Genomic DNA, 27,199 nt, shown 5'->3' with positions numbered 1-27,199 from the left:
CAGGAGAAAAACAGGAAATTAGAACATGTGCACTTTTAACAGATCGGCTAAATGCTGAGATTCTCAGTGGTTCTATGTGGTTTGACCAACAGAGAATACTCTTCCCTCCTGGAGTATAACACCCCGGCTGATTGAGATGTCATTCGAGAAGACGTTGTGTTTTAGTAAATTGTTTAGTGCCCAGCACTGTTTTAACTACTGCCACAGATTCACACACGGATTCCTTCCACAGACTTTTCTTGGGATGGGAAAAGTGGCGTTGGCAGGGAGATACGGTGCTGTGCCTCCACTTTTCACGGACATGCTGGGTTCGCTGCAAGTGAGAGATGACACGCTGTGAGCCTGGGAGGAGCCATGGATGTGGGGGTGAGAGAGAAACATATCACGTCACATGAGGCCATCAAAAAGCACCACGGGAACATGGAGAAGGGAAACCTAAAGGCAGGGGTCGGGGGAGGATCTCTTAGTGGGGAGGCTCCTGGTGCTGGGTCTTGAGGGATAAAGAGGTGTTTGCCAGGTGGTGAGAGTGGGAGGCCTGTTAAGTAGAGGGGGTCAAGGGAGGGTCAGCTATGGAAATAAAAGTTCCAGTCCAATTGGGGAAGACTGTTGTGCACGTTGGCAGGAAGGGCCAGACATGATGCTGCATCCTTCTCAGTACCGAATACCTCGGGGCCCAGGTGGCTGGTTTGTTGATTCTGATCCCCCGGTTAAGGTGGTGTTCTCCAGCTTTCTCCACAGCAGTAGATTTTTGAGAGCCGTGGCTTGGCTTAAAACGAGGAAAGACTCAAAGGGGAGATTTATGGAGACGTTTCTGAACGACGGCCCCGACGTTGCTCTGAAAATGTCATCGAGCTGGGCGAGCTGACCGGCTGTCTGAGGCTGTTTTAAAACTGAGTTTCTCCAACTTGGGAGGAAAGGTTTCTGGGAAAGAAGGCCCTCCCTCATCCTTCTGAAGGAGCTGATCTCTATCCAGCTGTGTAGGTATGGAGGTGTGCAGGTGTGGGGGTGCAGACGGGTGTGTGAGCATATAGCTGTGTGGGTGTGCCAGTTTGAATCTGTTGTGTACCCCAGAAAAGCCATGCCCTGGGCGAGCCACGGTGGCTCAGCAGGCCAGAATGCTTGCCTGCCATGCCAGAGGACCCAGGTTTGATTTCCGGTGCCTGCCCCTGTTAAAAAAAAAAAAACATGCCCTTTAATCCTCATTCAATATTGCTAGGTAGGATCTTTTTCATTGTTTTGTGAAGATGTGACCCACCCAGTTGTGGGTGGTAACTTTTGACTAGATGGTTTCCACGGAGATGTGTGTCCACCCATTTAAGGTGGGGTGGCTTACTGGAGCCCTTTAAGAGGGAACCATTTTGGAAAGTTTTAGAGCCAACAGAGCCTTGAGAGCCACACAGCCAGAGACCTTTGGAGATGCAGAAGGAGAACACCCCTGGGGAATCCTTGTGAAATGAGAAGCCAGGAGAGAAAGCTGGCAGATGTTGCCATGTGCCTTTCCAGCTGAGGTGTTCTAGACCCATCAGCCTTTCTTGAATCAAGGTACCTTTCCCTGGATGCCTCAGTTTGGACATTTTCATGGCCTTAGAACTGTAAACTTGCAACTTATTAAATTCTCTTTTTAAAAGTCATTCCATTTCTGGTGTATTGCATTCTGGCAGTTTGCTAACTAAAACAGTGGGTATGCAGGTACATAGGTGTACAGGTATGCAGACAGTGGGTATGCAGGTACATAGGTGTACAGGTATGCAGACAGTGGGTATTCAGGTACATAGGTGTACAGGTGTGCAGACAGTGGGTATGCAGGTACATAGGTGTACAGGTATGCAGACAGTGGGTATGCAGGTACATAGGTGTACAGGTATGCAGACAGTGGGTATTCAGGTACATAGGTGTACAAGTGTGCAGGTGTATAAATGTGTGGGTGTGTGAGTATGCAAGTTCGTGGGTAGGCAGGTGCATAGGTGTGAAGCATGGAACTGCCAAAGCCATTTAACCATTGATCATGCTGAGGCTTGGTGTACACTGACCCCATGGAAGGCAGAACCAAGAGACAGAATAAAAGGTAGGGAAACAGATTCCTTGATAAGATACAGGCTTCATGAAGCAGCCACCACTGGACCATCAATCCTTCCCTAATGTCTTTTACTGTTAAGTGGTTTTTTGGAAAAGTTACAAGAATATCTCAGAGAACTCCTGTATACCGTTTATGCTGATTCACCAATTTCTAACATTTGACCCTTCTGCTGTCTCATTTCCTGAACTACTTGAGAGCAGGTTGTAAGACAAGACATCAGGACCCTTTACCTCTCACTACTTCAATTTCTGTGCATTTCTGAAGAACTGAGAGCTTCTCTTCCATCCCACACTCCAATTATCAAGTCTGAAGTTTTATCACTGGCACAACATTTTTATCTAATCCACAGTCCAGATGCTAGTTTTGTCAATATTCCCAATAATGTCCTATATTGCATTTCTTTCCTCCAGCCCAGAAGCTGGTCCAGAAGCTTATCTTTATTTATTTATTTTTTTTATTAAAAAGAAAAGTGTTATTTGAGTTTATTTGGGCAACAAAGGGTTCATGAGTCAGCCAGGGCCAAACCAAAAGTGGTAAGTGGTGCCCTGGATGTGCCTCTTATTTGGTTCATCTGAAATGGTTCCCTTGCCTTTCTTTGTCTTTGATGACATCGATATTTTTTGTGGAATCCAGGCCAGTTAGCTCATAGGATAGTTAGCTCATAGGATGCCCCTCAGTTGGGGAGTATGTGATGTTTCCTCAGGATTAGATCCCTGCTGGAATTTCATATGCGTGATACTGGGTCCTTCCTTTTCAGGACATGGTTTCTGGAAGTGTGACATCTGTCTACCCTTGTAGGGGAGGCTCATTTTGACCACCTGGTCCAGGTGTTGTCTCTGTTCTCCACTGTATAGTTAATGTCACTTCCCTTGCAATTAATGAGCCATCAGCAAGGAGACATTACCGTTTATTTTTTTACATGGGCAGGCACCGGGATTCGAACCCTGGTCTCCGGCATGGGAGGTGAGAATTCTGCCACTGAGCTACCACCACACCGCCCATTACTGTTTATTTTTAACCCAGTTTGAACTGGTTTTTTCTTTTGCTTTTTTTTTCTAATATGATGATTAAAACTGGGTTTTCTTTTACTTGCTAACATAAAAACTCTTACCTGACTCAAGGGCCCATTTGCATTGTGGATTTTATTGCTTATTACCACAGAAAAAACAGGCAAGGGATTATGAAGAAAAAAATGAGGAGTTTCTTAAAAGCATCTATTGTGGTTGGATTGGTGCAGAGCTGTGCCAAAGCTCATGGATTTCCCGAATGAACTAACTATTCGGTAACACTTTTTATTCTTCAAATTTATATCTTAAGGGCTGGACAAAAATGTGGTTCTGTACTAATAAAAACTGTGTACTCTGTTCAAAATAGGAGATTTATTATTAATCATACAGAACGTAGTGTAACATTTTAACTTATTTGCAATTTGTGATTATCTTTCATTTCAGTTTTTTCATCGCTTTTGACTTGACGTTGGTGCACCCCCACAGGATAGTGTTACTTACAGGAACCTACTGTTTTGATTCAAATTATTATGTTTAGAGGATTTTTTCCTGGATTTCACATTGGCAGAAATGTTTCCTGCATTTGTTATCCTTGATCTCCCTTTAGTTTTCGTGGGTGTATATGTTTGTGCATATGTGTTTATTTGTGTTTGTGATTGTGCAACTGTCTTAGTTTCTCAAGAACCAGACTCTTGAATTCAAGTACAGTAAATTTATTGGGGTTGAAGGGGTCATCTCAGGAAACACCAGTAGAAAAATGAAGACGGGAAACAGGGAAGGGAAGGTAGCCATTAAAGTGCATTGCGTGTGTGTGTCCACAATTTTCCGATTGTGTGTGACTGGTTTGGGTTGGGTGTCCCTGGGAGCAGACCATGAAACATGGTTTCAAAAGCAAATAGTAAAAATAAAATAAAATAAAATAAAATAAATAAAAAAAGAGCAAATAGTTTTTTGGGAGGTAAAGAGAATACGAGTAGAAGAGTGTAGAAATGAGGGAGAAGAGGCAGCCAACGAAAAGCTTGGGTTCCCACTGGGGCAACTGGAGCTTAGTCTCACAGGAACCTTCTGGAAGATAGCATAGAACACCTCCTGCACAGTTTTCCCAGTCGAGAGGTGAAGGAGCTGGATCAAGTTTCAGCAAATCACTGTGGCTAGTAAATCGCAATGCACGCGGCCTTAAGGGGCCTCAGCACATCACCTGCCTGGGACAGCCAATTCGGATCACTTTCAACTAGCCAGTCTAGGTCCGGTGGTGTGGCTGGCATTGCAGCGTGCTGATGTGGTTCCAATGAGGAGTGTTTCCTTATCTCCACTTTTGAGGGCTATCTTCTCTGGTGGAGGCAAAACCAATATACCCATCGCTGCCTCTCTCTGGAACTGGAGGAAGGAATCCTGCTTCACAGGTACTGTATTTCTAGCTTATTTCAGTCATGTTTAAGAGAAGGACACTGAGCTTTAGGAATTGTGGACGTGGGTTATTTCAACTGCTTTGATGGGTACATCTTTCCATTTTTTTGGAGGTTTGGTTTCTTTGCATATAACATGATGGGGTTAGAGGATCATGGCAGGCAGTGGTGAGGGAAAGCTCATGGAGAAGGTGGTAGTGGAAGGATAGACAAAACTTGTTGAGCAGAGCAGAACAGGTGTGGGGGAGATGATGAGACATTCCTCTGATTGGGGTGCAGAAGTGGGACTGAGCACAAAGTATAAGAACACCCTACATGCCATTGGATCCCACCCGGCTTCTCTTACCTTCCGCTCTCACGGACTTCTCACTGCAGCTCTTAGCTGCCAGGGAGTCAGTACCCCGCGAGCAACCGCCTGAGCCATGACTGTCCAGAGTGGGTTGACAAGTAGTCCAGCATTCTAGACCTCAGGTGGAGCACCTCTGAGGCCTTCTCTCCCCAAGCTCTCTAAGTTCCTCACTGGCATTAAAGCGCCAGGTACCCACATTTTTTTAAGTTTTAATTTTAGAGATGTTATAGATTTATATAAGGATTATGCACAAAATGCAGAGTTCCTACTTAACCATCTCCATTTTTAACATCTTCACATTAGTGTGGTACCTTTGTTACAATTGATGAGAGAATATTATTATAATTTACTATTAGCTATAGAGTCCATTGTTTACATTAGGGGTCACTATACTACTGTGGTTGTTTTTTTTTTTTTGGCTTTCAATGAAAGGGGATTTATTTAGTTAAAAGTGTATAGTTCTTCAGAGGAAAGGCAGCTAACTTTCAAATGAGGTTCTTTCTTACATGGGGAGGCACAGGGCAATCTCTGCTGGCCTTCTCTCCAGGCCCGTGGATTCCAACAACTTTTCCCGGGGTGATTCCTTTCTGCATCTCCAAAGACCTGGGCTGAGTGGCGAGTGCTGAGATGAGGTACGCTGAGCTGCTTGGGCTGTACCATGTTGAGCGCTCTCATTTAAGCATCCAGTCAATTAAATCAAACATCATTCATTGCAGCAGGTATACCTCCTCGCCAACTGCAGATGTAATCAGCTACAGATGAGCTTCACAAGCCATTGGCTCATATGCACAGCAATAGAACTAGGCACCTTCACCTGGCCAAGTTGACACCTGAACCTAACTACCACACACATATATATTCCTTCTAGCCTCCAGTGTTCTGGAGCAACTAGAAGGAAAAATCTGAGATGATGGAATGGTAGCCCATGACAAACTCTGGGATCCGTCCTGTAACTACTTGTTGAAGAGGTTTTTGAAAATTATTGCTTTTTTTCTTTCTTTGCTTTGTATATATGTCATATTATAGAATAAAAAAAGTTAAAAAAAAATAAGGGGGGGGAGGGCATGGACACTAGAAGAGGAGGGATTTGTTGTCAGTTTTGCAACTTACCGTTGTATATTACTCTAATGGAACCCCTTAACATGGAAGGGAACATCAGATGTAGGAAAGATGATGTCCCCCACAACAGGAACCTCCTCTCCCCAGGGCCATGAAGGTCCATGTGTTTAGAAGCAGGCCCTTATTTTTTTGCCGATGAGAAGTGGTGAAACAATTGTTTGCAATAATGGGTGGTCAGCTAGAGACATGAGTAATGGAATTCCATGAAAAGCAAGCATCAGTCTTTAATAGCACCTCAAGTGGGAAGCTCAGAACACTTCTCTGTGTTGTTGGGTTTTTTTGTCCTCTCAACCCTAAGCCATTCCTAAAGTACCCCTCTGTGAATGACAGTAGAAGGAACCAACAGGGCCTGGCCTTCTGAGGCAGGATAAGGGCGTGGACTGAAGCAGGGCAATCCTAAATTCAAATCCTGCCTTTAGAGCGTCTGTGGTTGTTTTTTTGCATTTGTTTTAATTTTTGTTCTAGCAACGTATATGTTTCCATATGTTTCCTGTAATTTCTCCTTTTAACCACATTTCAGATATATAATTTGATGGTGTTAATTATATTCACAATGTCATGATGTGTTACCATTACCCAATCTTTTTTTAACACTTTTTATTGTGAAATACAACATATGCAGAAAAGTACTAAAGTTCAAAGTACAGTTTAAACATAGTTACAGAGTAAATTTCAAAGTATGATGTGGGTTATAGTTCTACAATTGCAGTTATTTCCATCTGGCTGTTCTAATGCACTAGAAACTAAAAAGAAATATCTGTATAATGATTTAACTATATAGCCATAATCATTTGTTAAATCCCGCCTGCTCTGTTATAGCTCCTCTCTCTCATTTGATCATTCTCTCAATCTTCAGGGATATTCGGGCAATGACCATTCTAACTTCTTCACATTGTGCAGGGGTGTTGACATTATAGGGTAAGGGGATGCAAATGGTTGAGCTTCTTGGGGAGACTGGTACCTCTGGATCTCAGGACTTATATGGCAAAGGAACAATCTTCTGAGAAATAAACTTAATAAGTGAAACTTTTATAGAGTCTCAGAGTCCCGAGTATTTTTCAGAGTTTTCTAGAATTCTTTTGGTTGGGGCTTGCTAAAATCCCTAACGCTTTATGCAAATATAAAAAAATGGTGTGGAAGATTTTTCAAATTCATTAATTAATAAGGGTAACAGTGAGATGTCACAACTGATTCAAAGGAAAATTCTAATAGCACACATATACAGATCTACAGCAAAATGTTTCTGTGAAAGGCCAGATAATTAAATATCGTAGGCTTTGCCCACTCAGTTCTGCCATAGTAGCTCATAAAGAGCCATCGTCAATATGTAAAGAAAGAAGCTGACCCCTGAGATAGGCATTTAAATAAAACTGCAGAAATGAATGTACAAATACACAGCTGTGTTTCAATAAAACTTTATTTACAAAAACATATGGTGGATTTGGTCCACAGACCTTAGTTTGCTGACACCCTCCTGCCTCTTTATAGGCAATTATGAATGCTGGAATGAATTTATAAATGGATCCCAAACTGGTCAATATCCACAGGTGCAACAATCAACTGCATTCTCCTCAACCGGATCAAGTCCCTATTGACAAGAATCATTTGCATTATTACCGGTTTGCTACAAGTCACAGAGTGAAAAAATAGCTGTAAGATAATGAAAAACAAATAACAGAAAGGTGCCTAGGACAGGACTCCTGGTAAATTGTTCACAAATTTTTTGACATCAGCAGTATACCCTTTATACTGTCTTATCCCTTTCTCCCCAGTGCCTGTCTCCCTTCACCTAAATGAACTTCTTACGCAACAATCCTGGTCTCAGAGTTGGCTTCCTGGGAATTCAGACCAAGGCAGGTTTCACTGCACATAGAGACCTGGTGAGAATTGAGGGCTGTTGGGTCATAATAGCTGAGATTGGAAGGTTGGGTTGGAAACAGATCAAAAGGGATGTGAATACCTAGCCAGGGAATATAGATATTAAATAATAAGTGGGTTGCAAGCAGACACAATATGCTGGAAAGGACCGTTCTTTTGGCGTGGGCCTGCAGGATGGAATGGAAGAGAGGCAGGCGATGAAGATGCACAGATGTTAGGAGCTGCTGAAATCATTACGTTCCCAAATCCAAGGCCTGAGGGGGTTGGAATTAGAATAAAGTCCTTTTGACAAGAGGACTCAGCAGAACTACTGAGTGATTGATGTGCCCTATGAAGTGAGGAAAGAGCCAAGTCTCCCCCCCTTATCCCACTCCCTATCCCCTCCTAAGGTTTCAAGTCTGGAGTTGTCATTAGCAGAAGGGGGAGCAAGGAATTTAGAGGAATGGAATGTTAAATGGGAAATCAGCATTTGAAGTGAAATGGGAAGTCAGCGTTTGAAGCTAAATTTTAGAGAAAGAAACTAAAAATGAATTTTAGAGAAAGAAACTAAAAAAAATTGCTTCTTGATGTACTTTTTTTTGGTAGTTAAATATTCTGAGTTCAAAAAGGGAAGTAGGACAGGAGGACGAGGACTCCACTAAACCTTCTTGGTTTTTATATTGAAACCAGACAAAATAAATAGTTGCGATCCAGAATGAATACACAAGTCTGCGAACTGAATGATTTGACCTCTATTCCATGTGCACACCCTGCTGAAATAATAATGGGATATAATAACAATAATAAGAAGAGCAAAAACAGCAGGTGGGAAAACAAAACACTCAAACCTGGAGAAAGCCTTGGTTAGACTGGAAGCTTCTGGCTGTAGGTGAGGCTCATCTCTGTAGAGATAGGTACCTCACAACATGTGATATTGAAACTGCCAAGCAGATGCGGATATATGGGTAAAAGCTCTTTGCAAATAAAAACACCATACATGAACTGGCTCACTGTCCCTGGAGTAATGGAGAGTTAGCTATAGAGAGATCCAAAGCCACCCAGTTGGACTAGCTCAGCCAGGAGGGAGAGGAGGTTGATAGAGCCCAGTGTTGAAGCAGATGTAAACTCTCTTTTTGGATGTAGCAAGAAAACACTTTTAGCTCTTTGGAGAAAAAAAAAACATGTTTGGGAAGAAAAAAGCATTCTCTGGAATGTTCTCCAGTTTTTTATTGTCTGTAGTAATTGGAGGACAGTAGGTACTGATTGTAGAGGGGTCATAAAATTACCCCATCCCCCAAGAAACTGTGCATATAAGGACTTGATCTCAGGCCACAGGCAGGTTTTTCAATGCATACTGGATGTGTTTTGACCTCCAAGATGTAGATACTTGGAGGGGAAAGACAGCTGGTTCAGGACTAAGAATGGAGGGGTCCAAAGTGAAGAGGCTAAAATGATATTATTTTGGAATAGCCCAGAGAAGGGGAGAGAAGAAAGAGGAAGGAACACAATACCCAGGAAGCTTTCAAGGAGAAAGCAATGACCTCTTAAACTGTAATCAAGAGTTAGAGAGAAATGAAGATACCTTGGGGATGTTGAATCTAAGCTGGTCTCTTTTCTCACTGGGGCACCTGGGCAGGAACCTTCCACCATGATTGGATTAGGGTGGGGGAGGCTAAAAGCATTAGTGGGGGCAATGTCCATCCCATGGGGGTGCCTGAGATGATCCAGCCTGCCCAACTAGGAGACCCTAAGACATGGGCAAGAGAGTTCTCTACCCTGGGCTCTGTCCCATCTCCAGCTGCACCTTCCCAATGAGGGAGAAGGCCAACCTGGAGCCCACATTCACCTCCTCCCTACAACATGTCCAGATACCCAGAACTGTAGAATCCCTGCTCCAGTGGCCCCATGCCTGCTTCCATCAAGTGTAGGACCCTCCCTCAAGTCCTTTCTTGCAATGGTTGACTCTGCTACTGTTTGACATCCATAGAGGGGAAGGTTTGGAAGGGAATAAAAGATGCTTGGACGTGAAGGCTGTGGTGTCCACTGGTGTGCATGTGAGACCCTTGTGGAGTAGGGAGAGGAGGGAGACTGGTCATGAAGTAGGTTTAGGATCACTCCCTGTCCCAGAATTTCAGCACAGGACTCTTGAGGAGTCTGAACGAAAGGCTTGCAGTGGGGTAGGCCACTGAGAAGCAAACCCTAAGGCTCAGAGAAGGCCTGGCAGAAACTATTTGGGAGTTGCAACCTGTGCAAAACTGAGTAACTTGCAACTGGATTTGTGAAATACCTCAAGCATATGTATGTCTCTCTTCCAACAGAAGACATGAAAGACTTCTAAACATGTCTGAACACCCGATTTAAAATCCACATTATGGGTGATAGCAGCAGATATCACTGAGAGCCTTCCTGAGCTGTGTGGGTTTCCATTTTCTTTTCTTTTCTTTTTTAACTTTTTATTGTAGTAAAATTGATACAACTCAAAATTTCCCATCTTACCCACTTTCAAGTATAAAATCCAGTGTTATTAGTTATGTCCATAGTATTTGATACCATTGCCAACATCCATTACCCAAACAGAAACTCTGCACTCCTTAAGCAGTAACTCCCCATTCCCCTCACGCCCAGCTCCTGGGAACTGTAATGTACTGGCTGTCTCTATGAATTTGCTTATCCTAGGTATACAATATTTGTCTTTCTGTGTCTAGCTTATTTCACTCAATGTGATGTCTTCAAGGTTCATGTATGTTGTAGCATGTATGAAAGCTTCATTACTTTTTACAGCTGAATAGTATTCCATTGTATGGATATACCACGTTTTGTTTATCTGTTTATCTGTTGAAGGACGCTTGGGTTGCTTCTACCTTTTGGCAATTGTGAATAATGCTACTGTGAACATTGGTATGTAAATATTTGTTTGAGTCCCTGCTTTCAATTCTTTTGGGTATAAACTTAAAAGTGGGGGACTTCCTGGAAGTTGGGCTAATAGAGTAGCTCGAGATTACCCTGCTCCATGGAAAAGTTAGAGAACAGACAGGATGGTGACTGAGGCAGTGATTCAGGACTGTGGCTGACCTGAGAGAGCCTTCTGCACCACACAGGGCGGCCCTGGTTGGAGACTGAGGAACTGAGAGGCAGAAAGCTGGAGCCTGGTGCAGAGGTGCAGAACCCATGGGAGTGCACAATGGGAGCTGGGGACTAGGAAGTAAGCCAGGCCATGTTCCTTGGACACCCTACCCTCACCAGTGTGGCTCCATTACTGGTGACCCACCCCACACCCCATGCACCCGAACCCCATCACCAGTTGCCATTCCCTGCACTCCAGGCACCCCACCCCTAGCCCAGTGCACATACCTGCCCCACATCCCCACTACAAGTGCAGCTCAACACACCTCTCCTGCACCCCTTCCAAGTACTACCTCCCTCTCCCTGTTCCCTGCAGGCTATTGACATCACATAAAGACTGCAGGCACTAATCTCCATACCTAGGCTACCCCTGCTCCCCGCCCATAAGGTCGCACAGCCTAACCGCCCCCCTCCAAGCTCTGAACATCAGTTTATGGTACTCCTAGGCCCATCCATATGCACAGACCCCCAGTCATGTCATTCAGCTCTGGTAACTACACTTTACAGCAGACCTAGAACTGTGCATGCACATAGCCCTCAGCCTCACTTCCCTGCTCTGAGAAAGTGCCAAACTGCACAGTCGGGTCACATCTGCCCCCAATCCATGAAGGCGTAATGCCGACCTGCTGCCACAGCTCCATGTATGCACACAAAGGGCCTTGTGCCTTAGACTAGCGCACACCAGGTTATGCCTTCCAGACCAGTGCACCCGCACAGCTACATCCTTCCTGGCCGCTGGGTGCCGACATTCAGAAGCATCCCCAACCTGCACCTATACTTGCCCTAAGACAAACTACCACACTGAGTGCCCTCACCCCATACCCTGCTCCCTACTGTACAACCATCCCACAAACACAAAGCCTTAGACTACTGAAAGAAATCAACTCCCAAAATAAATCAATCAAGATATTTACATGCCATGAAGACAGCAGAAGATCACTAAGCATATCACAATATAGACAGATATAGCCTTGCCTAATGACCAAATTAAAACACCAGAGGAAACACAGACGTTGGAACAACTAATCAGAGATGTTCATACAACTCTACTTAATAAAATAAGTGGGATAGCAAATGACATAAAGGAGATCAAGAAGACCGTAGAAGAGCATACAAAGAAATTTGAAAGAATAAATAGAAAAATAGCAGATATCACAGAGATTGAAGATTCTGTTGACCAAATAAGAAACATACTAGAGGCACACAACACCAGATTTGAAGAGACAGAAGAAGAATAAGTGATATAGAGGACAGGATAACTGACTTCAAAGACTCAAAACAACAAATGGCAAAAAAAGATGGAAAAAATTGAATTGGATCTCAGGGAAATGACAGACAAAACAAAGTGCACAAATATAAGAATTGTTGGTATCCCAGAAGGCAAAGAGAGGAGTAAAGAGCTAGGAAGAGTAGTTGTGGGTATAATGGGGGAAAACTTCCCAACCCTCATAAAGGACATAAATATACAAGTCAGAGAAACCCAAAGAACTTCAAACAAAATAAATCCAAATAGGCCTTCCCCAAGGCACATACTAATCAGTCTGTCAAATGTTGAAGAGAAGCAGAAAATTCTGAAAGTGATATGAGAAAAACAATCTACTACCTACAAGGGAAATCAAATAAGACTGAGTTCAGACTACTCAACTAGCACCCTGGAGGCGAGAAGGCAGTGGTATGATATATTCAAGATCCTGAAAGAGAAAGACTTCCATCCAAGAATTCTGTACCCAGCAAAATTGTCCTTCAAAACTGAGGGAGAGGGCAGGCAGCGGTGGCTCACTGGCAAAGTTCTCGCCTGCCATGCTAGAGACCCAGGTTTGATTCCCAGAGTCTGCCCATGTGAAAAAAACTGAGGGAGAGATTGAAGTTTTCACAACAAACAAATACTGAAAGAATTTGCCAACAAGAGACCAGCCCTACAAGAAATACTAAAAGGAGTTTTCTGCTGGCTGAAAAAAAAGACAGGAGAGGGAGATCTGGAGGGGGGCACAGAATTGAAGAGTACCACTATGGATAATTTAAAGAATATGAAGAGAAAGAGAGAAAAGAATATACAGATCTGACAAATAATACACAAAAGATAAGATGGTGGATTCAAGAAACGCCTATTCAATAATAACTTTGAATGTTAACGGACTAAACTTACCAATTAAAAGATACAGATTGGCAGAATGGATTAAGAAACATAATCCAGCTATATGCTGCTTACAAGAGACTCATCTTAGACATAAGGATACAAATAGATTGAAAATGAAAGGATGGAAAAAGATTTTCCACGCAAGTTGTAACCAAAAGAAAAGAAGGCAAGAATAGCTATAGTAATATCAGAGAAATAGACTTTAACTATAAAAACATCATAAGAGACAAAGAGCACTATATACCAATTAAAGGGTCAATTCACCAAGAAGATATAGCAATCATAAATGTTTATGCTTCCAATCAAGGAGCTCCAAAGTATGAGACAGACATTGGCAAAACTGAAGGGAGCAATAGGTTTCAATAATAACAGTAGGAGATTTCAATACACCACTCTCCTCTATAGATAGAACAACCAGACAGAAGATCAACAAGGGAATAGAGAAGTTAAATAACTTGATAAATGAATTAGACTGAAAAGACATATATAGGTCATTGCATCCCAAAGCAGAAGAATATACATTTTTCTCTAGTGCTCATGGAACATTCTCCAGGATAGATCATATGCTGGGGCACAAACAGGTCTTTATAAATTTAAAAACATTGAAATTATTCAAAGCACTTTCTCTGATCAGAATGGGATGAAGCTGGATCTCAATAACCATCAAAGAACTGGAGCATTCACAAATATATGGAGATTAAATAACACACTCTTAAACAATTAGTGGGTCAAAGAAGAAATTGATAGAGAAATCAGTAGCTATCCGAAGATGAATGAAAATGTGAATAAAACTTATCAGAACTTATGTGATGCAGCAAAGGCTGTGCCGAGAGGGAGAGTTTTTGCCCTAAATACTTATATTAAAAAATGTAAGAAAGGACAAAAATCAACGACTTAACAGCACACCTGGAGGAACTTGAGAAAGAACAGCAAACTAACCCCAAAGGAAATAGAAGAAGAGAAATAACAAAGGTTAAAGCAGGGATGAATGAATGGCAGAACAAAAGAACAATAGAAAAAATCAATAAAACCAAAACTGGTTCTTTGAGAAAATCAATAAAATTGATGGGCCACTAGCAAGACTGACAAAAAAAAAAAAAAAAAAAAAAGAGAGAGAATGCAAATAAACAAAATCAGAATGACAGGGGTTACTATGAACAACTATACACCAACAGACTAGACAACTTAGATGAAATGGACAAATTCCTGGAGACACACAAACAATCTACACTGGCTTAGGAAGAAATGGAAGATCTCAACAAACCAATCACAAATAAAGGGATTCAATCAGCTATCAAAAATCTTCCTGCAAAGAAAAACCCAGGGCTAGATGGCTTCACAGGGGAATTTTATCAAAATTTTCAAAAGAACTAATAATACCAATCCTGCTCAAACTTTTCAAAAAAAATTGAGGAAAAAGGAACTCTACCTAACTCAGTTTATGAAACTAATATCATTTTAATACCAAAACCAAGTAAAGATGCTATAAGAAAGTAAAAGTTCAGGCCAATTTCCCTAATGAACCTAGATGCAAAAATTCTCAATAAAATATAAGCAAAGTGAATCCAAGAACACATTAAAAGAATTTTACACCATACCAAGTGGGGTTTATACCAGAAATGCAAGGATAGTTCAACATAAGAAAATCAATTAATGTAATACAGCACATTGACAAATCAAAAGTGAAAAATCACATGATCATCTCGATAGATGCTGAAAAAGCATTTGACAAAATTCAGCATCCTTTTCGATAAAAACACTCCAAAAGATAGGAATCAATAGTAACTACCTCAATATGATAAAGGGAATATAGGAAAAACCGATAGCTAGTGCCATACTCAATGGAGAGAGACTGAAAGCTTTCCCCCTAAGGTCAGGATAAGACAAGGATGCCCACTGTCACCACAATTATTCAACATTGTGCTAGAAGTTGTAGTTAGAACAATCAGGCAGGTCAAAGAAATAAAAGACATCCAAATTGGAAGAAAGAAGTAAAACTCTCATTGTTTGCAGATGATATGATCCTCTACTTGGAAGATCCTGAGAAATCTACAGCAAAGTTATTGAGCTAATAAATAAATTCAGCAAGGTGGCGGGATATAAAATTAATGTGCAAAAATCAGTAACATTTCTATACATAAGCAATGACCTGGCTGAGAAGTCAGTTAAGGGAAAATTTTCATTCAAAATAGCAACTAAAAGAATGAAATACTTAGGAATGAACTTAACTAGGGACATGAAGGACTTGTACACAGAAAACTACATAAGATTGCTAAATGAAATCAAAGGAGATCTAAATAGCTGGAAAGATATTCCCTGCTCATGGATAGGAAGGCTAAATATAGTTAAGATGTCAATTCTCCCCAAATTGATGTACAGATTCAACAGAGTACCAATCAAAATTTTGACAACCTACTTTGAAGATTTGGAAAAGCTAATTACCAAATTCATCTGGAAGGGAAACAGATCTCGAATAGTTAAAAGCATCCTAAAAAAGAAGAATGAAGTGGGAGGATTAACACTCCCTGACTTTAAAACCCTATTATAAAGCCATAGTTGTCAAAACAGAATGGTACTGGCACAGTGATAGAAGTATTGACCAATGGAATCAAATGGAGAGTGCAGAAATAGTCCACCAAATCTATGGCCAACTGATTTTTGACAAGGCCCCCAAATCCTCTGCCCTGGGACAATATAGTCTTTTCAATAACTGGGCATGGAAGAACTGGATATCAATAGCCAAAAGAATGAAGGAGGACCCCTATCTTACACCCTACACAAAAATTAACTCAAAGTGGATCAAACACCTAAATATAAGAACTAGTGCCACAAAGCTTCTAGAAGAAAATGTAGGGAAACACCTTCAAGTCTGAGTAGTAGGAGGTAGCTTCCTAAACTTTACACCCAAAGCACAAGCAGCAAAAGAAAAAAATAGATAAATGGGAATTCCTCTAAATCAAATGCTTCTGTACTTCAAGAGACTTTGTCAAAAGGTGAAGAGGCAGCCAACACAATGGGAGAAAATATTTGGAAATCATATATTGGACAAAGCTTTGATTTCCTGTATATATACAAAGAAATCATACAACTCAACAACAAAAGAACAAACAATCGAATTATAAAATGGGCTAAAGATATGAATAGTCATTTTTCTGAAGAGCGAATACAGATGGCTCAAAAGCACATGTAGAGATGCTTATTTTCATTGGTTATAAGGGAAATGTAATTCAAGACTACAATGAGATACCACCTCACACCTATAAGAATGGCTGCTACTAAACGAACAGGAAACTATAAATGTTGAAAAGGATATGGAGAAACCTGGACACTTAGGCACTGCTGTTGAGAATGCATAATGAGTGCAGCTACTGTGAAAGACTGTTTGGCGGTTCCTCAAGAAACTAAATATTGAGTTGCTCTATGACCTAGCAATAGCACTACTTGTAGCAGCACAACCTTCGTCCATAAGTACACACCACCGTTCACCAATCTACTTTTCCATCGGTGCATCCTTCAGCCACCTGCAGTCATCAGGCATCATAGAGGGCCCAAAGTCCGCAGTCTGTCAAAATGACACAAACTGACATTTGTACACCAGTGTTCATAGCAGCATTATTCACAATTGCCAGAAAATGGAAACAAACCAAATGCACATCAACAGGTGAATGGATCATCGTGGTATATACATACAATGGAATATCATGCAGCGGTAAGACAAAATAACGTCCTGAAGCACATGGCAAGATGGATAAGATTGAGGACATAATGCTGAGTGAAATTAGGCAGAAACAAAAGGGTAGGTACTATAAGATTCCACTTTTATGACCAGCATAAAGGTATAAGCAGAGGCTTTTAATACAGATTATAGGAAACTTAGCCCTACATAGAAGCTAGAGATAGGTGAACTGTTAGCTAATGAAGTTGAACTCCAATATAAGGGAATAAATGGGAGTGAAGGTGGTTCTCTGGTGGGTCTATTAGTAATATTACCAAATTGAAGATGAACAAGATTAAAAGGGGTTGTGTAGACCTACGTATCCCACTGATTAACACTTAAAATATGAATTAGTTCTTACAATAATTACTCCAAAGGTATGATTCTTGTACAAAGAGTGTCAAATTCCAGGGTACAGGGGGAAAACTGCTATTGCATGCTATGAGCTATGTTCAAAAGGAAACCATCAGCACTACCGCAGCACCAGCAGAATTAAATAATGGGGGGAGGGACAAGAGTTAAGAGGAAGTTTAGATTTCCTATTTGGTGAGGGTGTGTTTGTTGGTTTTCTTTGTCTTGGGAACAATGAAATTATCTAAAATTGAGAATGTTGATAGACTGTGGACTTTGGGCCCTCTATGATGCCCGATGACTGCAGGTGGCTTAAGGATGCACTGATGGAGAAGTAGAATGGCAAATGATGGTGTATACTTATGAACAAAGGTTGTGCTGCTACAAAAAGGAACAAAGTCGTGACGCATGCAACGATGTGAATGAACATGTGGGACATTTGATGAGACAAAATAAGCCAGAAACAAAAGAACAAGAATGGTATGGTCACTTTTAGAAAATGCTTATAAGAAAACAGGGGCCTAGATTGTAAGCTTATAAAGCAGACACATTAAGTCCGGAGTGGTGATTTTAGGATTTCTGGATTTTGAGAGGCTGTTTTATATATATAACCTGATATTTAGAGATAAGAAGGAAGCCAAACAGGTTGGGGTTAAAGTAATTCCTAACATAGGGGTAAGGAAGACAGTGTCTATGTTTTAGAACCACACATACTCTTTGAGACCAATGGAAGAAAGGTTTATTTGGTCTGAAACTGAAATTTTCTGTAGTGCATAATATAATTCAACCTATCTATATAGTTCATTTGAACAATTGAAACACAGGGAGCCCAGAATAGGAAAGAGGTCCTTTAATCCTGTATAGATTATTGTAATGCCTGCATACATCCTAGAGTATATTAAGCAGATAATCAAAAAGTACTGGCAAAAAAAAAAAAAATGTATTGGCAATGTCCCCTGAGGGATGGAAGAAAGAATATGGAACTATTAAACTTTACATCAGGAATCCCCTTATACTGTGTCAAACTTTAGGGATAACCAAATCAATAGGCCATGCCCTCAATCATGAGGCTTACTCTTATGAAGCTTATGTGGGTAGCAGAGAAGCTTAGACTACCTATAGGCATGCCTGAGAGTTAACTTTTGGAGGACCTCTTTTGTTGCTCAGATGTGGCCTCACTCTCTAAGCCCAATTCTGCAAGTGAAATTGTTGCCCTCCCCATTACATGGGATATGACTTCCAGGGGTGAAAGTTTCCTTGGTGATGTGGGAGATGACTCCCAGGGATGAATCCAGACCTGGCACTGTGGAATCAACAATTCCATACTGACCAACAGGGGGAAAAGAAGTACAATTAATAAAGTATCAGTTGGTATAATCTAGGAATGCCTAGAGTGTATAATAATAGTGACTAAATGTACAAATTTAAAAATTTTTTTTGCATGAGGAAGAACAAAGGAATGTCATTACTGCAGGGTGCTGAAAATAGATGGTAATTAATATTTTAAAATCTCGCCTTGTGTATGAGACTAAAGCAAAAAAATGTTTATTTGGTCCAAAATTTATATTTTGACTAGTGCATTTCCTAATATAACTTATGTAGATAGTTTGATTGAATGCCATAAGTACTTGGAATCTCAGGTAGGACATGAGATTTTTTGGTTTGTCCACAATGATGCCCCGATGAATCCCAGAGTGATTTAATCAGTGAGTGGGAAAGTATTTGCAAAGTCCCCTTCGGGGAATGGTGAGAACGGGGAGAAATTCAACTTCCCCAAGTTGAATTCTTGATATTCTCACAGCAGTGTGGACAACCAAAGCTATAGGCTGAGCCCCCAATGTTGGGGTTCGTTCATATGAAACTTAACCCCACAAAGGATAAGTCAAGTCTACTTAAAATTTAGGTATTAGAGTCACCCCCCAAGAGAGCCTCTTTTGTTGCTCAGATGTGGCCTCTCTCTCCAGGCAACACAACAAGCAAACTCATCACCCTCCCCCTGTCTACGTGGGACATGATTCCCAGGGGTGTGGACTTCCCTGGCAACGTGGGACAGAAATCCTAGAATGAGCTGAGGCTCAGCATCAACGGACTGAGAAAACCTTCTCAACCAAAAAGGGGAAGAGTGAAATGAGACAAAGTGGCAGTGACTGAGAGATTCCAAACAGAGTCGAGAGGTTATCCTGGAGGTTATTCTTATGCATTAAGTAGATATCACCTTGTTATTCAAGATGTAATGGAGAGGCTGGAGGGAACTGCCTGAAAATGTAGAGCTGTGTTCCAGTAGCTATGTTTCTTGAGGATGATTGAATAATGATATAGCTTTCACAATGTGACTGTGTGATTGTGAAAACCTTGTGTCTGATGCTCCTTTTATCTACCCTGTCAACAGACAGGGGGAACAAATGTTAAAATAAATTTAGTTTGAAATGCTAATGTAAGCAAGAGGTAAGGGGTATGGTATGTATAATCTTTTTTTTTCTTCCTGTTTTCATTTTATTTCTTTTTCTGTTGTCTTTTTATTTCTTTTTCTGAATTGATGCAAATGTTCTAAGAAATGATGAATATGCAACTAAGTGATGACATTGTGAATTACTGATCATATATGTTAATGTTTTTAAAAAAAATAAAATAAATAAAGTATCAGTGGCAGAGAGAGTTAAAATAGAGTCGAGAGGCTACTCTGGAGGTTGGTCTTATGCAAGTTTCAGGTAGACCTTGCTACCTATCATAACCTGTCAACCCCCAAGCAGGACCATTCCAGCCAATCCTAAAGAACGCCTCGGGCAATATATAAGATTCCACAAGGGTTCCATGCACTAGAGTAACTTTCCAGAAACCAACAACCTCCTGATGGGTCCCTGGTCCAGGTAGGTCCTGAAACCTAGCCAGCCTCTCCAGAACATCAGATAGTTCCCTCTTCCTACTCCATATTAGTGACAGACCCTTCCAATATGAAAAATGTAGAATTCCTATAGCCCAAACATTGCTAAAGAGAGGGATGGAAAGATCAAAGGTGATGGTGGAGTTATACAGAGAAGATAGGATTTAACAAATGACTATGAATCCTGAATCATTCCATTGATACCTCTTTTAGTCTCCAGTATTTTAGTGCAGCTAGAAGTAAAAACCTAAAATTGTAAAATTGCAATCCATATCAAACTCTGAAATATGTTCTACAACTAATTGTGGTGCTGTGCTTTGAGATTTATAGCTTTTTTGGGTTTGTATTATTTTTCACAAAAATAGAAGGAAAAAAAAGCCGATTGTAATGATAAAAAAACAGTTAAGCCCTCTAGGCTACTATATTCTGAAGCAGCTAGAAACAAAAATATGAAAGGATGGTATGGTAGCCTGTGATAAACTCTGGGATCTGTCCTGTGATTACTTGTTGAAGAGTGCTTTGAAAACTATTGCTTTTTTATTTCTTTGCTTTGTGTGTATGTTATACTACACAGTAAAAGGAGTTAAAAATAAGAATTAAAAAACCACAAAGGAAACATTTCAGCAGGATATACTTAATTTGTACCGATTTTTAAAATCTCAATCATTACATAATCAGAAGTAAGCAATAAATGTCATTTAAAAAATAAAAATAATAAATAAATAAAAACTTAAAAGTGGGATTTCCAGGTCATATGGTACTTCTGTGTTAAACTTTGTGGGTAACTAGCTGCCAAACTGTTTTTCACAGCAGGGCACCATTTAACATGACCACCAATGATGTATTAGGGTCCCAATTTGTCTGCATGCTTGGCAACACTTACTTTCTATTTTTTAAATAATAGCCACCCTAGTGGGCTGTGAAGTGGTATTTCATTGTGGTTTTCATTTGCATTTCCTGATGACCAATGATAGTGAAGATCCTATCCTGTGCTTATTGGTCATTTGTATATTTTCTTTGGAGAAATGTCTATTCAAGTCCTTTGCCCCTTTTTTAATTGGATTATTTGTCTTTTTGATCTTGAGTTGTAGTAATTCTCCATGACTTTTGTAGATAGATAAAATATTAAACTATTTTGGAACGCAACTCTCTCCTTATGCATCTCTCTTGATAATTTCTCGATTCTGGCTATGGAGTGGTATTAGTTAATAATAGAGCATTTGCTATTTTTAGAAGGTGTCATGGAATGTTGTTTCTTGAATGTTGGATGGTAGGCTTCCACTGACAATTCAACAAGGAATCTGTAGGCTTGAAGGAGGGCGTTCTTCAGACAAGGGTCATATGTTCTCCCACCCACTTCTTAGAAGCAAGGATGGGAATTTTAAAGCCTTACCCTCCATAACACATAGAAGCACGTACATATGCATACACATGGAGAAGTTGAGCTACCTGGCCAGTTGTATTTCAGTGGGAGTTTTGCATATGTTCTAGTGGGATTTTTGGTTCTGTGCTCTCAAGCAGTGATGCAATGGCTTGGACACACATACCTGGAGACTTCCCAAGAATTCTAATTTGGGCAAAAATGAAAGAGAAACACAATTTGCCAGACACTGGTAAAGAACAGAATAGGGTCGTATGTTATAAGGGAGGAAAGCCTCCAGATCACAGACTGTGCAGAAAAAATCCAAACACAGAGAGAACATGTGGACTTTCTCATGTTTCAAAATGGTATTAAAAATGTTTTCTTCCAGCAAATTATGTGGGTCAACAGCGTGGTGTGTGCTTTCCTGGTGTTTGAGCTTACCTTGTCATCCTTGAAACTGTGGCTCTTCCTGTCTTCTAATGTTTTGTTTTGGCATGGGCAGGCTCTGGAAATCAAACCCGGGTCTCTGGCAGGGCAGGCAAGAACTCTGCCACTAAGCCACGGTTGCACCTCCCTCTTCTAATGTTTTGAGGATGCTACTCTTTAAAAAGCCTTCCTTTCAGCCTCAATGACTTCTCTGTAAAATCTCATTCACTTACTCATCCAGTAAGCATCTATTGAGCAGATGGTACTATGTGCTGTTTCAGGTACTGGAGATGCTACAGGGCATAAAGCAGGGAGGCTCTCCCACGTCTGATTGTCTAAGAGAAAATCTTTTCTTCTTTTTCTCCTCCAACGCTAAAGAAATGGAACATACGATGTCTACAATAACAACTTAAATGTACGGCTTCCTTCATGCTTCCCTATAGACATCATTTAACTTGGTTGGATGATAACCAGAAATATTTCACGTCATACTAGTGACATATAGTATGGTTTCACCGATGAAGAACTGTTTTAGCACTCTAGAGATCTAGCTTCTTGCTTTTGTCATCCTTTATTACTTTGACTTATGAGGGATCAAACAAATGCTTGCCACCTCTTCAGAATCCCTGTGGTTTAGAATTTGTAAATCCTGCCCACTAGATTTGATTGTTAAAGTTTCACATATTTTGCAAGCTCATTGACATCACGTTGGTAGCTTGAAGTTAATCACGATGGGAGTATTTATAGCACAAAATAGACATATGCTAAAAACTCATGTTTTTTTTTTTCACCCAGAAAGTCAGTTGGTGAGCATTTTCTAGCCTATCAGTGGTTAAAGGGTAGAGTAAGTCCCCTAATGGGAGGTGAAAGTTTGGAGAGACATCTGACATAAGCAAACCAGAGGGTTATCATTTAGCAAACCCAGGACCTTTCATGTTTTTTTACTGGTAATACACCTTTTAAACTAGTTAAGCATTAGGTTTGACTGAGAATGATAGGAAATTCAAAAATAAATGGTTTAATAAGGTAGAAATGTTTGTTTTTCTCCTATAAAAAGTCTGGATGTGATCAGCCTGATGCTGGTACATGTTCCATGAGGTGAGGGGCCCAGGTTCCTTCCATGCATTTGTTCTGTCATTCCTGGCACTCCATTACCAAGATCATTTGAAGATCCGAGGCGCCTTCTCTGGCTCCAACCATCCTGTCCACGTTCCAGCCAGCAAGAAGACAAAGGGAGGCGGCGGCAGGCTACCCTCTTTTAAGGACAGTTTCTGGAAGTTGTGTCCTTCCACTTGCTTTCCGCTGGCATAAGTCAGTTACAGGACCAACGTCGCTGCTAGGGCAATTGAGAAATGCAGTCTTATTCTGAGGGCCACGAGTCCAGTTAAAAAGTAGAGGTTCTGTTACTGAGGAAGAGGGAGAGAGTGGAGACTGGGGGACACACACGTCCCACACGTCCCAGATGGCTCCTTTCTCAGTTCATGGTCATCCTTTGGGTTCAGAGCTGACATGGCTTATGGCGTTTCCTTGTATGTGTGTAAAGACACTGCACACATGTGCAGTGTCGTGTGACTGCTTAACGGGCAATGCTTTTCACTGAGGAAGTTTGAAAACACAGGCCCCTCAAATGCTGGAGAGAATGACCCGTGGGAAACACTGCCCTCTCCCATCACAGCTGTGTTGCAGGTGGGTAGAGCCCACCAGCCCGGACGCCATGAGCTGTACACATGGGTCAGGAAAATCTGTCACTCGAGAGAGCCATCACAGATGTCTGCGGGAATGTGGAAGAGGGAAAAGCAGGGGCTAATTCTGAATGGCCCCTGGGGGTTAAACGAGGGCACTAGGTGCAAGTGAGAGAGATGGTTTCCTACCCAAGGAGGAATTTCTAAGCATCAGAGCTGCCTGCCTGCTGCCCAGGATAGTACATGTCACCCTTGGGCAGAAATGTCCCTCCCTCAGCTGTGTGAGCACCAGGCAGATGTGTGTGGCACGGACAAGATGACCTCACCTGCCCGGAGTCGCTGCAAGCCTGCAAACTGGTTTTCCAAGGAGGGAAGTAATGGGCTTCCACAGCAATATTTAGCCCCAATGAAAGACCGATCCTCTAAGTGGCAGAAGTGACAGTGTCACCCCTGCTCTCATTGCTTTAAGGAAAAAAAATACATATTTTATCATCCTGAGTTATTCTTGGGAAAATTGAGGCCCTGGGATTTGCTCCTAATTCAGTGCAAAAGCACAGTGAGTGAGTAAAGGGGCAGGGAATATAGCTCTGTGTTTCTGATTTCTAATGTCCCATAAATTAGTTTCCCTTTTCAATGAAAAATTTGCATGATCTTAAAACTTAAAAAAAAAAAGTTTGGCTGTCGCATGAGGGAAAACTAGCGTCATATAGTGAGAGATGCAGATGTTCAAAGAAATAAATCACATAACTTGAAAATCAAGCTATAGCCTGGAATAAATTTTCTTCTGTCCAACATGTAAAATCCATGGCAATACAAAGATAATTATGGCAATATTTCGTGCCCTTCCCTGGATCCTGGCACAGACTTGCCCTCTCTGGCGTCTACCTCACTCAGTAAAGATGAAAAAATAAATTAAAACGCGAGAAGCCCTGCTGCAGAGCCTTTGAAGAACCCAGAGGAAAAGATGGGGTGTATTTCTTAGGCATGGCCTCGACCTGACGTCCTCGGGGTGAGTCGCTTCCCCCACCCCCACCCCCACTGAATTTGGCTGTAAAATAATAACAACAAAATTGTGTTTCCTAAGAACTGCGGTCCGCTTTGGCTTGCCTCGCTCAACCGTCAGGAAGAAAGCAAGTAAGAAGGGGTGAGTAAAAAGCCCTCGTCCCCAAACCTCCAGGCAGCTGGGGACCAAGGACTCCCCCCCGCCCCCACCCCGCATCAAATAAGCTAAGTTTCTTTGAAATTGGACTTGAGAGTGGTGGGTTCCAATCCGATTGTAATTGCTGCTTCTCCTTGTGGATTTGCACTTGTGACCTGAAGCATATAAAATCGGGAGGGCATAGTGTGAGTAAGAAATGCATAAAGGGGAGAAAGGAAAGGGGAGGGGAGGCGGGGATAAGACAGGACGGGAAAAGCCCATTTCTTAGTGGACCTCAGACCTTCTGTTTTGCCAGGGTTTGGCCCAGGGCCAGGTAGAACAAAAACAGTAGGAATGGCAGACTCAACCCTAGCTTTGTTGATGTGCGAAGGAACTGGGAACTGGGACTGTGTGTTGTATGTTGTCCCCTTCCAGGCAGCTGTCCCCCTGACTGCCCCCCATAGAGTGGGGGCTGGAGAGCCAGCCTGGGTGTGTCTCTGTCCAGCAGGTGGTCAGCACAGCCTGCAGCCTGGCCAGGTGGCTCAGTGGGCGTTCCGGGAGGGGACGGAAAGTGACACATGGCTCTCCTATGCAGTGCCAGAGCCTGGCGTTTCTGGGAGGGCTTGGAATGTCCCCTTTCTGCTTTTGTCCTTTAGCCTCTACTGAGCTGAGCTTCGTTTACATTCTTTCAGTGGTGTTATTGAAAAGTCTTGGCAGCTCCGAAATGTTTGCAGTGTCCTTTAGCTCCCATTAGGGTTTTTCTTTTTCTTTCTTTCTTTTTTTCTTTTTTTTGTTTTTTTGGCTAGCTTTTACCCAGCATCTGGAAAGATCTACTGGACATGCTTTTTCAAGAATCCACTTTACCCTCAGGGAAACCAGGAAAGCAACAAGCCATCCACTGGTATAAGTCTGGAGGAATTTTTCTGCCCCTTGAACTACGGTACTTTCTTATTTCTTAGACAAGCCCATGTCTGGGGTTATGAAACTGCTAGGGGACAACCTGAGAGCAGAGAGCAGAAAGGAGGGGTCGTCTTTTTACATTATATGACCTTTCTGTCAGTATTGAGCCCAGGGGGTAGAGGTGATGGTCTGGGAAGGAAACTGTTGCTATAACAGGGAGGCCCTCATACCTGAACTTCTTTTGGGATCTTAAGAATTTTATTTAAAAAAAAATAATGGTAATCCACGTGCTCTCAGCTGGATGGACGGCTCCCAGCGTTCCATTCCGTGGCACGTCCCTGCAGTGACACTCACCTGTAGTTTTACACGCAGTAGCACCTTCTCATCACCTGCTGGTCTCCGTCCTCAGAGCTGCCTTATGAAGAGGGAGGAATGCAACCTACAGTTTCTGGAAGAAATGTGCAGAATTTGCCTGCTCCTCATGGAATTCAAGCCAGATGTTTAACTGAAGACCGCTCCATGTTAAAATGCATGCGTGCCTTTTTTCAGGCAGCTAATTAAAGCACAATAGAAAACCTCTGGAATCCAAAGTGCTCCACTGCTACAGGCAAAATTCCCTGCCAGCCATGGCTCATCAAAACGAGTTTGTGTGCGAATGCTTGAACAAAAGAAAGCACCTTCGGGCTGGGTGAGGAATGAGATCTTGGCTCTCACTTAGCAGCTCCTTAACTGCTGGCCTATGTCAAATCCCTTGGAGAAAACTTCTAACAGAAAAAGAATTACAGATGTGAGGTTTGGTTTAAGAGAAGTAAGTCTGTGTGTTTTAATTTGTGTACTGTGGGGCATAAGCAGTTAATCATATGCTCCCCAAGGTCACAGCGTGGCTCCTAAGCGCTCTTAATTCTGAACACAGCACAGTTTTTTTTCTGGACTGGCTCCAGTCTTTGGGCTTTGCTAGTAATTGATGGACTTTCAAGGCCGTGGAATTTGGCCCCACTTAGAGGCTGAGCCCGAGAACCGGGCTTGTGGGGTCAGCAGGGCTGCCCTGGACAGCTCACGGGTCTTCTCACGAGGGGCTTGGATCTTTGCCTACGGCCAGCGTCATCACCAAAGTGGAAAGAAACACAGGGAAGACACTTCGGCGCCTTTAAAGTGACTCAGCCATGGAAAAATAATAAAGCAGGTGAAGGTTCCAGAAGCAGGGGCTGGTGTGTGCCATATCATTATTTTTTCCTACATGGCATTTCATGGGTCATTGCATCCCACTATGAATGCGCACAAAGAGGCAAATAAAGGGCAAAGGAAAGGTCCCTTTCCAAAGCTCCCTGCTCACTCACGCCTATGCACACCTCTGCAATTATTTGTTTTCCTGCTTGTTGAAACATCTCAGAGGTCAACTTCAAAGTCCCTTTGACACTGCTGGCACAGTTTCACCCAGCTAACAGCAAACTGGCAGGGCAGCTGCTTTGGTTTTGGTGCTCCTCCCCCCACCCCACCATACAGCTGAACAGTTTGTTTAATATTCTTTGATGTTGACTGTGATCTTTTCACTTTGCGTTTCCTTTGTTGTCCTTTCCACTGTTGGGGACGTGGTTAAGATAAACCACCTACCAAGGAGGTTTTGGGGTGCAGAAGGGATTGTGAGGGTGTGAGCAGTTTTAGATGTGC

The 27,199-nt window shown here is 41.9% G+C and overlaps 1 protein-coding gene across 5 annotated transcripts in view; it reads left to right on the top strand.

The window, feature by feature from the left end:
* RIN2 (Ras and Rab interactor 2) overlaps positions 1 to 27,199 on the top strand; it is a 286,859-nt gene that overhangs the window by 132,873 nt on the left and 126,787 nt on the right. The window contains exon 3 of one of the 5 annotated variants that reach the window (XM_077114811.1): positions 22,093 to 22,226. The exons of 3 other annotated variants lie outside the window; for them this stretch is intronic. The gene's annotated coding sequence lies outside the window, so the exon portion shown is untranslated. Of the gene's footprint in view, positions 1 to 22,092; positions 22,227 to 24,606; positions 24,638 to 27,199 lie in introns of those variants that run through there. One more of the 5 variants, XM_077114812.1, reaches the window with a different exon arrangement.

The sequence above is a fragment of the Tamandua tetradactyla genome, chromosome 1, assembly GCF_023851605.1.
Source record: "Tamandua tetradactyla isolate mTamTet1 chromosome 1, mTamTet1.pri, whole genome shotgun sequence".
Lineage (NCBI taxonomy): Eukaryota > Metazoa > Chordata > Mammalia > Pilosa > Myrmecophagidae > Tamandua > Tamandua tetradactyla.
The sequence above is the reverse complement of the archived record's forward strand: the minus strand, read 5'-3'. Positions and strand labels throughout refer to the sequence as shown.